The sequence below is a fragment of the Enhydra lutris genome, unplaced genomic scaffold (genome assembly GCF_002288905.1).
Source record: "Enhydra lutris kenyoni isolate GAN:26980312 unplaced genomic scaffold, ASM228890v2 scaffoldscaffold4, whole genome shotgun sequence".
Classification (NCBI taxonomy): Eukaryota; Metazoa; Chordata; class Mammalia; order Carnivora; family Mustelidae; genus Enhydra; species Enhydra lutris.
In genome coordinates, this window is record NW_019154088.1 from 38,685,948 (window position 1) to 38,704,640 (window position 18,693).

The window sequence follows — 18,693 nt, forward strand, 5'->3', positions numbered from 1 at the left end:
CTTAACATCCATGTTGGTCAAGGGTCACTTGTATTTGTTTCAAAAGCAGAGGGTAGAAAAAAAATAAGGCGCAAGGAGATTGGCTTTGATGAATGTTTGTTACATTGAATATAAAAAAAATAAGTGAAGGGGATCTCCTTTTAAAAGGTTCTTAAGGTACAAAAGTGGGAAGTGATGTAAAGAATTATGTCAGAATAAAACTCTCTATTTTTCTCAACTGTATTAGTTATCTGTTGCTATGTAACTACCACAAAAATTAGTTGCTTAAATAAACACACATTTATCATGTCACAATATCTGTAGGCCAGTGACATGGCCAAAGCTTAACTGGATACTCTGATTTAGGGTCTCTCATATCACTTCAACTAAAATATGGGCTAAGGCTAGAGTCTCATCTGAAAGCTTGACTGGGGAAGGTTATGCTCATATCATTTGATAGCAGAATTTAGTTTCTTGAGGGTTGTTGGATTAAACGTCTTGGTTCTGAGCTGTTTGTTGCTTGGAGGTCAGCCTCAGTTCTTTGCCATATGACAGCAATTCTGTGCAACATGGCAACTTCATCTAAGCATGCAGACTATGACTGCAATAGAGTATGCTAGCAATATGGAAGTCATTGTCTTTGGTAATCTAATCACAAAAGTGACAGCCCATAAATTTTGCTGCATTTTCTCATCTAGAAACAAATTTAAAAAGTGTTAAAATGAGGAGGTAAATATCATTGGAAGTCATCTTAGAGGATGCCTACTACACTGGCTCACAAAAATATCTTGTGTGCTGCTGGCATCCATGTTTTCTTGTGTTATATTTTCAGGTTTCAACCAAAAATCCATCTTGGCACAAGGTGTTATTTCCATATCTTTAAATCTTTTTGTAAGTATCTCTAAAAGAACCCTGTATGTGGCTATGTTAAAACTTAGGAGATGAGGGGCGCCTGGGTGGCTCAGTGGGTTAAAGCCTCTGCCTTCAGCTCAGGGTCCTGGGATCGAGCCCCACATTGGGCTCTCTGCTCAGCAGAGAGCCTGCTTCCTCCTCTCTCTCTGCCTGCCTCTCTGCCTACTTGTGATCTCTGTCTGTCAAATAAATAAATAAAAATCTTAAAACTTAGGAGAGCAGCTATAACGTGGTCTAAAGTAGGAGAAGGAGAGCTTCATTTTCTTATACCTCTTAAGTTACACAATTCATTCCGGGGAATAGATGGCAGGGAAAGGACTGATGCAATTATACCTTTGCCAGATTTATAAGTAAGTTTGTGAATTATATCAAGAGAAGAAGAGTATGAATTTGTGGCTAATTTGAGAAAGGTAGAAGTGGTTACTCTAAGTAAGGGATTCAAAAAATGAGAGATAACACCAGTAATAATGCTGTTTATTCTATAGAGAACTTCTCAGAATAAGGGAATAACTTCTCTGAGTTGTTTTCTCAGTGATGGGCACTAGTTATTATCAGAATTGTTTTTTTTCTTCTAAAGGCTATCAGACTGAAACCCATTTATGAGCTTTAAATGATAATTTAACTGATAACTGGACTAATATTGGAACTGTCTGAATCCTTTAGTGATCGGAATAAATGTCACTGGATTGGACTTCTCATTTGCTTCATGATTTATGGACTATACTTTATACATTAGCCAATTTCCGGAGAATCTGAAGGTTTACCTCTGAATATCACAGGCCAGTGACTATACAATAATGGGTCACCTGTACCATGGGACTGTGCTACAATATGGCACTGTGTTGAGGTGATTACTTGACTGATATAATGTTTTGTTGTGGTTTGCCTGGTATACCAATATTCACCATGTATTCTGATGTCACTCCAGAAAGGACAATTGTGAGGATGCTCTGAGAAGAAAAAAAAGTACTTTTTCTGGAAAATACCATTTTTTAAAAACTTAATTATTTTAGAGAGAGAGAGAGCATGTACACAAGTAGGGGTGGGGCAGAGGGAGAGAGGAAGAGAATCTCAAGCAGATTCCCTGCTGAGCACAGAGCCTGATGCACAGCTTGATCTCACAGCCCTGAAATCATGACATGAGCTGAAATCAAGAGTGATGTGCTTAACTGAGCCAACCAGATTCCCCTGGGAAACACAATTTTTATAGTTGTATGTTTAATGTATCATTGGGACCAATCTGCCCTCATGTTTTCAGCATATGGTGGAAGTATGGAAGGAGGATGGATTAATATACATATGAAGCATCTATATCACTAAATTGTTGGGACAGTATGCCTCAGTGCAACATGTACCCTCATCCAAAAGTGATAATGTAGAGTTGACCCTTGAAAGTGAAGAGCTTAGGGGCATTGACCCCGTGCATAGTCAAAAACTTATGTCTGACTTAAAGTTAAATTATGTATCGCATAAACTTATAGCCTACTATTGACTAAAAGCTTTACCAATAACATAACAGTTGATTAATGCACATTTTGAATTTTGTATGTATTATATACTGTGTTATTACAATAAAGTAAGCCATAGAAAAGAAAATGTAAGAAAATCATAAGGAAGAAAAAGTACATTTATAGTACTGTACTGTATTTACTTAAAAAAATCCATGTATAAATGTACTTCTACATTTCAAACCTGTGTTGTTCAAGGGTCAACTGTACTATGTTAATGACTACAGAATAGGATGTGTTCTAAGGACAATGATTAAGTCACCAGGAAGACAAGGCACAGTAGCACTCTTAAGGGAACAGTTAAATCTGCCCATGCTATTATTATAGAATAACAGTGGAAAATGTGTTCTTCACTGTTCTTCCCTTATAGTTGGATCCCAGAGTTAACTATCCTGATAGGTTAAACAGAGAACATAGAACAAACAGTCCTGTACGTACCATGTCATTCCAGAGCTCTTAAAGGATACTTAGAAATGAATATTGCTAAAATTTTGGTTTTGTTTGGTGTGTGTGTGTGTGTGTGTGTGTGTGTGTGTGTGTGTGTGTGTGTGTAACTGCAGTATTGCTATATCCCCAGACCCATTTGAATACAATGTTTAATTATCAGTGACCTTTCATGACTACTCCTATTTATATAAATATATGGTAAATGTAATAGGAACCCTTTTGCTGAGAAAGATATTTGGTGTAGTAAGCACTTATTCAATGTTTGCTAAGTTACATTTAATAATTACTGCAGTATAAATATACATATATAAACAAGGTGATAATTGGTATAGTAAACATTTCTTTATATTCTTTATATTATTTATCTAATGCTGTCTGTGTAATAAAAATCTTCGGGCAATTTCGTGGAAATTGAGATCAATATCTTTGCTAATAAGTGTACAGAGGATAAAAAGATATTTGGGAAAATTGAATGGCCTAATTGAAAGCACACTATCACTACTCTGGGTGTTCTAAATTGTACATACAATACAGCATTATAGTATTATAAATCTCTCCATAAAAAGAGATTCAACAAAACAAAATAACAGTTTGTCCATGAAGGTATTAATCCAGAGTCAGGGGTGGACCAGTAGATCTGAACTCTTCTCAGACCTAGGAGTGCCTGGAATTTAATTAGAATTTGCCTTCTGAAGCCCCCGCCCCCGCCAAATGAATAGTAAGCAAAGATAAATTTGCAATATTCACTGGGCCAATGCTTGTGAATATACAGATTGGTTATTTTTTTAATAACTGCAGTGACAGCAGGAGGGGTACACTTGGCAATACTCCCGGAGAGGCTATGTGACAGAAACATTAGTAGACTGAGAAAGAATGGAGGGGTAATTTCTCCAGGTTCATAGGGAAGGGACATGCATCTGAGATGTCATGATAATTCCAAACTAATCACAGATAATATCAAAGGAATCATGATAAATCCAAAGTTTATCTGAAAGCTATATTGCCTTTTTTATATATTTGAAGTTGATGGGGTGCCTGGCTGACTCAGTCTGCAGAGCATGTGACTCTTGATCTCAGGGTCATGAGTTTGAGCCCCATGTTGGGTGTAGAAATTACTAAAAAAAATTTTTTTAATTAAATTTACCCTCTGTAAAAAAATAAAATTGAGTATACACTAGTAATTAATAGAGTTAATAGAGTTAAAGTAGTTAATAGATTGTGTATTATGTGTCATTTGATCAAGCTCTACAATTTACTGATCTAGAAACAGTGGTTGTATAGCATGTAATGATGAAACTTGTTACCATTATAAATTCCTTTCTTTTCTATAAAAACTTTTCTAACTTTTTTTGTTTGAGTATAGTTAACGCACAATGTTACATTAGTTTCTGGTGTACAACATAGTGATTCATCTTCTCTCTACATTATGCTATGCTCACCACAAGTGTAACTACCGTCTGTCACCATACAACACTATTACACTGTATATTCCCTATACTGTGTCTTTTATTCCCATGACTTATTCACTGCATAACTTGAAGCCTATATATCCTATTCCTCTTCACCCATTTTGCCCATTCTCCCACCCTCTCCCCTCTGGCAACCATCAGTTTGTTCTCTGTATTTATGTTTGATTCTGCTTTGTGTTTGTTTATTCATTTGTTTTGTTTTTTGGATTCCACAAATGGCTCAAATCATATGGTATTTATCTTTCTCAGTCTGACTTATTTCACTTAGCATAATACCCTTTAGGTCCACCCATGTTGTCACAAATGTTAAGATTCCATCCTTTTTATGGCTGACTAATATTCCATATGTATATGTGTGAATGTCTGTGTATTATGTCTATCACATCTTCTTTATTCATTTATCTACTGACTTAGTTGCTTCTGCATCTTGGCTATTATAAATAATGCTGCAATAAACACAAGGGTGCATATTATTTTCAAATTAGTGTTTTTGTTTTCTTTGAATAAATACTAAGTAGTAGAATTATTAGATCCTGTGGCATTTTTTTTTTTTAAGATTTCGTTTATTTGACAGAGAGAGATCACAAGTGGGCAGAGAGGCAGGCAGAGAGAGAGAGAGAGAGAGAGAGAGGAGGAAGTAGGCTCCCCGCAGAGCAGAGAGCCCCATGTGGGACTTGATCCCAGGACCCTGAGATCATGACCTGAGCTGAAGGCAGAGGCTTAAGCACTGAGCCACCCAGGTGCCCCGATCCTGTGGCATTTTTACTTTTAATTTTTTGAGGAATGTCCGTACTGTTTTCCACAATGGCTGCACCACTTTTTATTCCCACCAACAGCGTACAAGTGTTCCTTTTTTCTCTACATCCTCACCATTTGTTATTTCTTGTACTTTTTATTTTAGCCATTCTGACAGGTGTAAGGTGATATCTCATTGTAGTTTTGATTTACATTTCCCTGATGATTAGTGACGTGAAGCATCTTTTCATGTCTTTTGGACATCTGTATGGCTTCCTTGGGAAAATGTCTATTTCAGATCCTCTGCCATTGTAAAACCTATTTTGTTATTATTATTCCAAAAGTACCCATGTTCATTGAATTAAAAGAAGAAAATTGCCCCTACAATACAAAACAAAAGGCAATTCTTCTCTGGAGTTTTGAGAAGCAAAGAGTTTAGTTTAAATTTAAATGTATTAATGTTCCAATTGGCTCTAAGTGAAGCCCATTAACTTCTACTGGAGTCTACTAGAGTGGGGTTTACTGATTATGGGGGTGATTCAGCATGGACTAATGTCAACCAGTCTTACAGTATCCTATGGATATGCATGAGGAGATTGTCTAGGTCCTTCAGGCAGGAGCAGAATTTTCCATTCTTACCTAAGATCATCATTGCTATTGCCTTGTTGATATTTATAAAAATAAATTTTATTATTCTTGATGGAGATGAAGAAGGGGCAAAATTTTTGTCATTTTGGGTTATTAGAGTTTTCTCACACTAAACACTTATATTTTTGTATCCCTTCCAAAAAAAAAAAAAAAAAAAAGAAGAAGAAGAAGAAGCCATACTGACTTACTTAATCTTCAGATAATATAAATGTTTTACTTTTAAATGCATCAGTGACAATAATGCATTTGTTAACTCAATCTTGTCAAAGAGAAATATTTTTGCTTTTACTAATGTTAAACTAATCAAGTTTAACTTTGATTTAAATAAATGAACCAGTAGTAATTAAATTCTAAAGAAGAAATATGTCTCTGGAAAGTAATTCCTCTCGTAATATTTATGGTTTTGTGGTAGTAAGATCTCTGGCAAGTTCATTATGTTGTGATAGATAGGAGGTCGACAAGGGAATATAAGGGACCCAAGTCCCAGTCAGAAGTCAAGGCTTCTGTGGTTCATATATAAATTTAAATGATAATTTGAGACTGAACTAAAAGCCCATGTCTTCTATCCATTTAAAAGGGAAGCAATCAACAGTGAGAGGCCTTTTCACTACTATCTACATCCATTCTGAGGAAGAATATCATGTATTGAGGCTTCCCTTTTTTTTTTTCCAGACAAAGGATGGGTGATTAGTGTATTGGCCATGTAGTGACGTTTTCAGTGGCTATTACAGTTAAACCAATTGAGTCAACACACAATTATTATCTAATACCCACTACAGGCATACTTTACATATACTATGAGTTTGGTTCCAGACCACCAAAATAACATGAATGTCACAGAGTGAATCAAATGAATTTTTTTTTGGTTTCCCAATGCATATACAAGCTATGGTTAATGGGTATTAAGGAGGGTACTTATGATGAGCACTGGGTGTTTTATGTGAGTGATGGGTCACTCAATTCTATACCTGAAATTAATATCGCACTGTGTATTAGCTAACTGGAATTTAAATAAAAACTTGAAACTACCAAAAAAAAAAAGTTATGACTACCTTATACTGTAGTCTATTAAGTGTGCAATAGCACCATGGCTAAAAGACAATGTACATACCTCAAATACAAAATACTTTATTGCTAAAAACTGCTAACCATCATCTGAGCTTTTAAGAAGTTGTAATGTTTGCACTGGTGAAGGGTCTTGCCTCAGTGTTGATGGCTGCTGACTGATCAGGGTGGTGTTTATGGAAGACTGGAGTGGTTGTGGTAATTTCTTAAAATAAAATGAAATTTACCACATTGATTGACTCTTCCTTTCCACAATTTCTCTGTGGTATCTGATGCTTTTGATAGCATTTTACCCGTAGTTGAACTTCTTTCAAAATTGAAGTCAGTTATCCCAACTCTTCTGCCATTTTAACAACTAATTTTATGTGGTATTCTAAAATCCTTTGTTGTCATTTCAGTGATCTTCACAGCATCTTCACCATGAGTTGATGAGAAACCATTTCTTTGCCCATCCATAAGAAGCAACTCCTCATCCAGTAAAGTTAGATCATGAGATTTAATCATATCTTCAGGCTCCACTTCTAATTCTAGTTCTCTTATTATTTCCACCACATCTGCAGTTACTTCCTCCACTGAAGTCTTAAACCCCTGAGAGATATTTATCTGTGAGGGTTAGAATCAAGTTTTTACAAATTCCTGTTAATGCTGATATTTTGACCTCTTCTTATGAATCAGGAATGCTCTTAATGGCAATTAGAATGGTGAATCCTTTCCAGAGGCTTTCAGTTTACCTTGCTCAGATCCATCAGAGAAATCACTATCCATAGAGCTATAATCTTACAAAATGTATTTCTTAAATAATAAGACTTGAAAGTTGAAATTACTCTTTAATCCATGGGATGCAGAATGGATGATTTGCTAGCCATCATGAAAACTGCATTAATTTCATTGTACATGTCCACCAGAGCTCTGGGGTAACCAGGTGCATTGTCAATTTTGAGAGCAATCTTTTTTTTTTTTTTTTTTCCTCTGAGCAGTACATTTGACAGTGGGCTTGCACTATTCAGTAAACCATGTTGTACACAGAGATGCTATCATCCAGGCTTCTTTGTTCCATTTGTACAGCACAGGCCGAGTAGATTTAGCATCATTCTTATGGGTCGCAGGATGTTTGGAAGGGTCAATGAGCATTGTCTTCAAATTACAGTCCCTACCAAGAGAGTCAGCCTGTCCTTTGAAGCTTTGAAACCAGACATTGACTTTTCCTCTCTACCTATGAAAGTCCTAAATGGCATCTTCTTCCAATACAAGGCTGTTTTTTCTACATTGAAAATCTGTTGCTTAGTGTAGCTTCTTCCTTCATTAATTATCTTAGCTGGATCTTCTGGACAACCTGCTGCAGCTTCTACAGCAACACCTGCTGTTTCCCCTTGCACTTGTATGTTATGGAGATGGTTTCTTCCCTTAAACCTTATGAACCAACCTCTGCTGGCTTCAGACTTTTCTTCTGCAGCTTCTTCACGTCTCTCACTCTTCACAGAGCTGAAGAGAGTTAGGACCTTGCTCCAGATTAGGCTTTTGCTTATAGGAATCTTATTTATGGCTGCTTTGATCTTCTATCCTGACCACTAAAACTTTTTCCATATCAGTGGTAAGGCTGTTTTGCTTTTTAATCATTTGTGTGTTCCTGGGGTAGCACCTTTTAATTTCCTTCAAGAACTTTTTCTTTGTATTCACAACTTGGGTAACTCTTTGGCACAGGTGGCCTCACTTTCATCCTGTCTTGGCTTTCAGCATGCCTTCCTCACTAAGCTTAATCATTTCTAGCTTTTAATTTAAAGTAACACAAGTGTGACTCTCCCTGCCACTTCAACACTTAGAGGCCATTGTAGGGTTATCAATTGGCCTAACTTTAATATTGTGTTTTAGGGAATAGGGAGGCCTAGGGTGAGGAAGAGAGACAGGGAAATAGCCGGTCTGTGGAGCTGTCAGAACACATACATTTATTAAGTTTGTCATCTTACATGGGCATGGTTCATGGTGCCCCCAATACAATTACAATTATAATATCAAAGATCACTGATCACAGAGCACCATAACAAATAAAATAATAGTAGAAAGTTTGAAAAATAGCAAGAATTACCAAAATGTGTCACAGAGACACAAAGTGAACAAGTGCTATTGGAAAAAATGGTGCCAGTGGACTTGCTCAAGGCAGGATTGCTACAAACCTTCAGCAGTTTGTAAAAAAACACAGTATCTGCAAAGTGCAGTAAAACAAAGTACAATAAAACGAGGTTTGTCTGTGCATTCCTGTTAATGTGGTGGGTCCTGGGGATACAATGTTTGCAAATTCAGATGCTGTCCTCACCCTCATAAACCTTTATAGGAGAGGGCAAGATAAATAATAGAAGAAGGCCATAGAAATGAATGTAAAATTAAAACAGAAATAATTGCTATGAATACAGTTTCTTATTTTATAAAAATTTGTTAACAGGGACCCTATAAATCTAGGGATTTAACATTTATTTCTAAGGGCATTATTTCTGTAGTGACTGGAAACATATATAGGAGCTGGCTGCAGGAGTGAGGTGGGTTTGGGTAGAGCTCAAGGCAGAGGGAGCAGCTTGTGCAAATCCCCCAAAGAAGGCTTATAGAGTAGGAATGTGGAGATCCAAAATCAGTGATGACAGCAGTGTAGGATAAAACTAGAGAAGTAACCATGGGCAAGCCTAGTAAGATTTTACAGATTTTTTTTTGTAATCCTGTATAGTAATAGGAATCTAATAGAGGGTTTTAGGCCAGAGTAGTTTAATTAGATATGCATTTTGAAAAGTTCATTTAATTTGCACTATTGAGAGTAATTTGGAACCAGATGGTGATGCAAAATCAACAAGGAGACCATTAGAGTAGTACCGGTGAGAGATGATGGTATCTTTCACTGGAGGGACTACATTTGAATACATAGAATCCTTTTTTTTGTTGTCTGGTTGTTAAAGAATGCTGAATTTTACTGAAACATGTAGGTATTCCAGGGAGAATTTAAATAAGATTGTATAATGTAAGCCATTTCTACCAGTGACTATTCTCCCAGATTATGTCTACAATTTATTTTTATTACATGCTTTCTTTAAATTATAGAATTTACCTACTGTAGAGTGACTTAAGTTCCTTAAGAGTGTTTTGTAATTTAATTATCACAAAAACACTATGTTGTAGCTATTATTATTCCTTTCTTATTTTACAAGTGAGGAAGTTAATAATTAGCCAAAGATTGCTCAGCTAGGAAATTTCAAAGTAGATAATCTAAATTTAAGTAGTATGAAACGTAGCCGTGGTTTTACCACCGTGTCAACTATAGTAAGTAGATATTCACAAATATACCAAAGAATGTAGCTTTTTTATTTACTGTAAGTGATCTGATTTTTCTCATATGCACCCATCTACTTGAGAGAAGAGGTCCTTGAGCTGAAAGAAGTGTTGGAGGAATTTCTCACCTGGTGCTTGACCAAAATGGCATTTACATTCCCCTCAGGTTGACTAAACCTCAGACAGGTTTCTTCCTAACTATAGGCCCTGAACCTCCCTTTTTGTAGAATTTATTTAGCTTTTTCTTTAGAAGATTTGCAATTGTGAATTCTTCCTGTCCCTTTTAACTGTGTATAAATATTTTCCCAGCCTCTTGTCAGTTTCACCATAGGAATTGTCTTTCTCAAGGACCTGGAAATCATCTCTTTGAAATGTAAACATTGAAGGAGATAACACTCCAGTCTTCAGTCTCTCTGGGAGGTAGGAACTTAACCTCAATGGGGGCAAATCAGGAAACACTGCCAGCCTAATTACAGAGAAAAATATTTGCAAACTCAAGAATAATTCTGTGTGCTGGACACATCCAGCTTTCCCCAGAAGTCCTCCAGTATTTTTCCACATGCTCAACCCAGAGCTTAAAACTCTCTCCCTTTCTATTTCAACAAAGTCCCTTGGAGTTCAGTCTGTCTCTGCCATGGTAATAGTCTTGAATACAATCTTCCTTGCTTAACTTTGGGGCAATATTTGCTTTGACATGCTGAATATTTATTAGATACCGTTTTTTGGGGTCCTCTTAGTTACTACAATGCTATTTTGCCTCCATTGTTTTTCTTATTTTTTGTATTGGCACCATTTTTCCAACTTAAGTTTCCTCACTGCACTCTGCCTGGCTCCACAGCATGCCACATATTTCAGGGATTGCCCTCCTCCTTTGGCAGTGTCCCATTTCTAGTACCCATTTTTGTATCCAGCAGCTATATCATTGTAATACCACATGACAAACTACCCCCAATTCAGTGGTCCATATGTATAATTTCTTATTTTTCCCATTTTCGTTTTTCAGGTCAGCTGGTAAGGCTCAGGTTTTGTCTGTGGGTCTGGAATTGAGGTCGTGTAACTCTGCTTCAGGATACAGTTTGTCTGGGCTTGCCTGGAATTTCTGGATCAGTTCCGTGTGCCTCATTCTGTGTTTGGCCTGATTGGCCAGTAATTACACAAGGTATTTTTTCTCTTGATACTGCAGAAGCATACAAAAACCAAAATACTTTCCAAATCCCTTCTTACATTTCATCCACTGACATGTCAGCGAAAATAAGTCACAGCCAAACCTGAACTAAGGGGTGGGGAAGTACACTCTGCGTACCATGGAGACATGGAAAGGGTGCAAATATATACAACTCTTTCAAGGGCCATAATACTTTTCTTAGATAATTAGTACCCATACTGCCAAAGTCCATTGTCCAAAGCTGCAGAAACACATCTAGAGTAAACAGTAATAGGTTGACTTAGTTTTTAATTTGTTGCAGTGAGGTAGAGCTGAAGGATTGATGGCATCTTAGAAAAGGAAAGGTGGAACGTTGGAAAATAATAAAGGACTTGGGCCTGCGCCGAGTGGTTCTGAGGGGGTCAGGGAAATGAGAGACGGTTTTGGAGCGGATGATGATTACAGAAAGAAGCAATTGAAAGATAGCATATCTGGGAGGTTCTTAAAGTAACAGGTGAGAACAACAGGTTTAGAGGTTTCATTGATAAATGTAGTCACCCGTGTTACCTGGAATTGGAGGATATTGAGTAGTCTTAATAGTTGTGGTGGGTTTTATGTCATGGCTTCAGAAAGGTTTCAGCTTCACTTGGGTAGGTTTGAGAAGATTTAGAAAGCAAGTGGGGTTTTATGTCTATATACTACCAAGGGGGTTGCTTGCTCTTTCGGGTCTTCTGCCCTGCTTCCATCCTTTCCTATGAACACCAGGTAGAGACTCACAGAGAGTTGGTAAGTAAGTGAGACACCTTTTGTATCTGGGACTTCAGCAGCCTCTTTTACTCTAGGCCATGTTAGCCCTTTAAAGTTCCACTAAAATCTTTCTCATTTTCAAGAGCTGCTTCTTTTCAAGAAAGAGGCCTCTTTTTCCTATGCTTTGCTGAAGGTGAAACAGTTTCTCCTAGGAAGGGCTTAGTTAACTCTTTGGAATTCAGTTTACCTGGTTGCCTTGAAACTCTGATGAACTGAAAAATATTTATAATTTTGGAGATTGCATAAATTTTTGTCATTGTAGGAGTACTTTCTCTTGTGACTTCTATATCCTAAACTTCTAATCTGTAAAGTTTTTTTTTTTAATTTTTTAAAGATTTTTGTTGATTTATTTGACAGAAAGAGACACAGTGAGAGAGGGAACACAATCAGGGGAAGTGGGAGAGGGAGAAGCTGGCTTCTTGCTGAGCAGGGAGCCTGATGTGGGACTCAATCCAAAGACCCTGGAATCAGGACCTGAGCCGAAGGCAGACGCTTAATGACTGAGCCACTCAGGCACCCCGTAAAGTTTTATTTTTAGGAAAACAAATGTTCTAGTATCTGATATATTAATTACCATCATCAAATGAGTTTCTCTTTTAAAAATGAGAAAGCCAAGTCTCAGAAAGTTTAAAGTAATTTGCCTCAGATCAGGTCACTAAAATATGATTTGGCTAGAATACAAGTCTTGTGGCAATGCCCAGGTAAATAGCACTATGCCATTCAGGCCCCAGATGATTTTTCCAGGCCCTGCCTCCTCCTTTCATAAGTACTAGACTAATCTGTTTTGCACATAAATTGCATTCCCATGCCCTTCTCTATATTGTTCTTTCTGCCATAGATTAGTATCTAGGTTTTAAAATTTGACATGTACTAAACATGTGTTTATATTTGCATTCCTTTTCTTATAGAGAGTCTTCCAAATTGAGAAAATACCAGGCTTCACAAACTTTGACCAACCTATATTAAGTGGGTGCTAATTGGGCATTAACCTGAATTTTAAATTGATAATGCTTGCACAATCTAATACCTATTACATAATTATAGAGAATTATATTCATTAGCACATGCATACATGAAATAAGTGAGGAGTAATAATGATAACAAATATTTTAGGTATTTATTTTAGAAGAAAAGACTTTTCCATTTTAAAGGGTATCTAATTTATACCGAACAAGTGGAATCGCTGAAGCACAAAAACCAGTTTGACATCAAAATATGTCTTGAATTTTGTCTTAACTATGATTGAATTGTGTTTTAAATGATGGATCTTTTAATATTTTTGGTCAAATTTACTCAATGGAGCAGTCACAACCTAGTTAAAAAAAATGTCAAGTGTGGCACTATAGATGTTATGAGAATATTTTGTAAAGGAGGAATTGAAGTAAAGTGATCTATCTTGGATCTCCCTTTCAGCTAGGTAATGCTATTATAGTCCTGTCTCTTTATAATAGAGATGCTTTCTCTAAATGAGAAATAGCATCACAAAGAAGTAAGAGGTTCTGTGTGATCCCTACCAATGACTCTCCTTCATTCTTTGTGTTTAATGATGCCTGTAGGAAAGCTTACTTACTCTGACAAGATATTTCCATCAGCATCCTTGAGTTGAGCAGAATAAAAATGATGTGAAGATCATGCCTGCTTTTCATTTGGGTGAAGATCATGCCCTTAACTGTTTGCTTTTTATGTGGCATTTAAAAAATAGTATTTCCATGTCAGAATTTTTAACATTTAGTGCATATACCTGGAAAGGTAGTAAAAAGAATTTCTTCACAACCACAAATTAAATGTAATCTATCAGTAGAGAGTGTTTTGTCTCAAATTCACATTTTTATCATTTCCATAGGTTGGTGAATCAATAGCATTAAATCACCAGAAATACCTAAAATGTCTGTATAAAATGGTAAAGACATCATGCTCTCCATGGATTTACTGACTTAGGAGTTTGAGACAAAAAACATTTAGATGTGGAGCTTGACTATAGTGATATCAACATCATTTTTATTATCAAGAAAGTTGCCCTTATTGTCCAAAGTATACTATCTTTATTGTCCTTATGGTAATAACAACGGTCTATATAGGATGATTCATGGCAGAACTGGATACTTCCATAAATAGATTAATAAGCTTATATTAAGGATCTAGACAAAACTTTGTAAAAGTTAAAAGTTTTCCCTTTTAATTAATAAGTTTTATAAACATGGAAATATACTGTTCCTCTACAAATTTTCATTTACTAATTATAGCATCAGTTGATGATTATTGCAAGAATGAGTGTTGTCTGAGTTCATTATTTCTGTTAGTTGACAATTAGTAATTATCTAATTCCACCATTACTTCTACATATATTTAGTTTGTATTTTACTTTAGGAAATGACTTTTATTTATTTATTTATTTACTTACTTGCTTATTTATATTGTTGTGGATTCATGGATTCCTCATTTGTTCATTCCTCTTTATTAGATTTTAGATTTTAATTTATTACTAACATTATGTTGGAACATTTAGGTGAAGAACATTGTCTTAAGGGTTGTTAAAATTTGGACAACAAGATTCTTGTTTCATTTTATCATGCTCCTATTCTTCTATGAATACTATCTTACTTTCTGGTAGAATTTGTTGTGTCAGACTCCCAAAGTCTGGGATCAGCCATTTCTCTGAGGAACCTTGGTTCATTTGTAGGGAATACTATTTAATAGCAATTCTAGACACTAGATATGACAATTCCTGAATGTCATTATATAGCATAATTCAGAAAATAGAACTGGGAAAATATTTTTATAAAACAATTGCAAGTTCATACTGATACTGTGTATCAAATCCAGTGCCACATGATTTTTTTCTCTTCTTTTCACATTTTGCATTACATCATCCATCTCCCACAAAGAAAACTGTGTCCTAAACATAATACATTTACCCATTTGCCCTTTGAAGAAATAAGTTTCTGATACAGTTTACTTCTTGCATCACACAAATTCCTAGTTGTTCTTCCATTACATTTAGCTCCCATATTAAAACAGGATGTCTCTATATTAATGAAACAAGAAGCTCACTTCCTTTCCAGGGCGGGGGTGAAAGTACAAGTAATTATCTACAAAGTGTTACTCAGCCTTAATTTATGAAAAAAACTAGATAGATTTGGTAGCTGTAGTCATATCCCTGCAGCTGGTCCCAAAGCCATAAGTGATATTTGTCACCTTATTCCTACACTACTTTTTAGTTTTTCTCATTCTTGATCTGAAGTTAGATTGGCTTTAGCTGCCCATCTGATATCCAGACACAACTTCTCTGTGAATGACCTTAAGCCTTAGATTCCTTACTCTTATTAAGCAACAGTTCTTAAAATTGCCCATTTGCCATTATCACTGTGCATGGAAATGCCAAGAGCCACATCCATTAATCCCAGAGCCCAAGAATAGTTCTGTTTGTTTGTTAGTACAGTAATATCTTCCTCAGTCAGCTGGGATAGAGTGCCGGATGTGTCCATTAGATAGTCTCAACTTCAAGTTTAGTGAAATATTCAGTTAGCCTTTGAAAGAACATTGTATTTTGTGGAAATCATCATCTCAGTCTTATAGGGGCTAACATGTAGGAATGTTTCCGTTTTTGTTTTAAAATTTATTTATTGATTTGACAGAGAGAGAGAGAACAAGTAAGCAGAGTGACAGGCAGAGGGAGAGGGAGAAGCAGGCTCCCCACCAATTAGGGAGGCTGATGTGAGGCTCGATTCCAGGATCCTGAGATCATGACCTGAGCCTACGGCAGATGCTTAACCGACTGATCCACCCAGGCATCACTAAGGTGTGGGAATGTTAAACAAATTAAAGAAGTATGTTAGAGTTACAGTGTGGCAGCCAGGACTACCTGTCTTTCCTGATTTCTTCACCTATATGTTCCAGTGCTAGATATTAGCAATTCTTTGGCAAATATACCACATCTTAGAGGACAATGTCCCAAAACTGAAGGGAGTTATCCCTGAGTTAGCATCTTTGCCAAGCATTTACAAGCCATTTTATTATGACTAACTGCTTTTGGATATTATATATATGAATATGCATATGGTATATGGCAAGATTTTATGATAGCATTGTCAACTTTTGTTTGATATGAGTCAATATCATGTAGAATTTCATGCCAATAGATTAATCATTTTGTAAGTGCTGAGAAGATAATGCGGTAGGAGGCATTTGGGCAAGGAAGGTAAACACAAATCCAAAGTAGGTACCTATTCTTGTAGGGATGGATCAATGTCCCTGAAAGGGCTCCATTATAATTTCCATGTCATTTAACAGCTGACTTGCCTCCTTGAGCAACATTTCTATATAAAAGTCTCACTATGTTCTCTGCTACCAGCAGATCAGGCATTCATAGTGGCAGTAGTTAGACAATTATTGAAGATAAGTACAGACAGTCACGATGGTTCAATTTGCATTTTTTTAAATTTTGGGATGGTGTGATAGTATACTCGTTTAGTAGAAACTGCATTTTGAATTTTGAAACTTGATCATTTCCATTTCCTGGGCTAGTAATATGCAGTGTGTACTGTCTCGTGGGCAGTGGCAGTGAGGTGCAGCTCCCAGTCAGTCACACAATCACAAGGGTAAACAACAATACACTTAAAACCATTCTGTACCATCCAGCCATTCTATTTTTCACTTTCAATAGAGTATTCAATCATTTACATGAGATATTCAACATTTTACTATAAAATAGGCTTTGCAAATATAAGCTAATTTAAGTGTTCTGAGCATGTTTAAGTTAGACTAGACTAAGCTATGATATTTGGTAAGCTATGTGTATTCAAAGCATTTTTTACTTAGGGTATTTTCAACTTGTAAAGGGTTGTGAGACGTAACCCCATCATTACCTGAAGAAGATCTGTAGTTCGTAGTTTTAGTTCCACATGTAATCTTATCATTAATCTATTTTGGGAACAGTGGAAAGCTACAGAAAGAGGCTTCCTTACATCCAAAGGATGAAAGATGTGTACATGAACTTCGAGAACTTGTGTTAGTTTCTTATGATTGCTCTAGTAAATTACCACAAATGTGACAGCTTAAAATGATGGAAATTTATTCTGTTATTGTTCTGAAGGTCAACTTTGGGCAAAATCCTTCCTTGCCTATCCTAGCTTCTGGTGCTGCTGTCATTTCTTGGCTTCCTTGGCATGGGGCCGTATCACTCACCTCTACATTGCTATCTCCTCTTCTGCATGTCTGTCCTCTGTGTGTCTTCCAGAAGGATAGCTCCCATTGCCCACTGCATCATCCACAATGGTATCATATCAGCATTCTTTTTTTTTTTCTTTTTTTTAAGTAGGCTCCACACCCAGTGTGGAGCCCATTGCAGGGCTTGAATTCACAACCCTGAGGTCAAGACCTGAGCTAAGATCAGGAGTTGGATGTTAACTGACTAACCACCCAGGCACCCCTCATCTCAACATTCTTAATTTACTTCCATCTGTGAATAATCGTTTTCCAAGTAAGGTAACATTTACAGATTCTAGGGATTTGGCCTAGGCTTATCTTGAGGGCCACCATTCAAGACACTATACCTGGCAACTATGAAACCTTCCTGGATGAAAGTATTGTTATCACCCACATGTCATTCATCTTTTATCAAACCTAAATTAACTGCATGCTGATAACATCATTTCACTGAGGACATTTAAAAATATAAACAACAAAAACACAGACAGGGTTGCATCCTCATTATTATTACATATTCTAAGGTGTTTTGTTCTGAGATTTGCCATATTTGATACATAGTACAAAATGAAAAACATCCTAAGTTCTATGTAATGCTGCCTTTAAGAACTTCTCGAGGCTCTGCATCAGAGGTTCAGTATGAGTAACTGCTGGAAATAGGAAGTTGTCCTGGTGGATGGGAGTAGCTCCTATCCACACAGGCCGAGAGGGTCTAGATGCATGATACGTGTGTGGGAGTGACCTGCGCATGTGTATGCCTCATGTCTGGACACCCAGAGATGTTCTGGGATGTGTCCTCGTGTCCGGGCCTAGTACGGATAGGCATCTGGGCCACAAATGAGAAATTCTGGGCGATACACAGTGCTGCTCAGCTCCAGCCTCCTGGAGAAGAGAGATGTCCAACTATCACATTTTGAACTCACTAAGAATTAATTTCCCTTATTTGGAAATAGCACTATTTTTCAAACAAAAATTAGTGATACCAAACTTCATCATAATTTATAGTATAATGGCACAATCACTATAAGATTAATAGGGAAATTATTTACAGCAACAATATCACAAATATTTCATGCCTTTACTATAAGTGTTTAAATCTAATTTATTTATAAGGGGTCATCTAATTTTCACCAAGTAATGTTATGTACTGGTTCTCAATTGTAATTATTATTAGATGTAACTCACTATGAACATTAAATCATAATGTAATTTTGTAACCTGCCTCAGACTAGAACATATTACATTTTGTCCATTCATTAACAGATATTTAGTCATGTTCCTAACATATTGATGGAAAATTTGCATTTTAAAATGATTACCTTTGAAATAGGCCTCGGGGTAAATATCAACATTTCAACATTTCTGAGTTAAATTAAAATTCCTCAGCCAATAATTAATTGGGTCCTCACAGTCCAGGGGGAAAAAAAAATATTCTACCACTTTCTAATTGGGCCATTCAGATGTG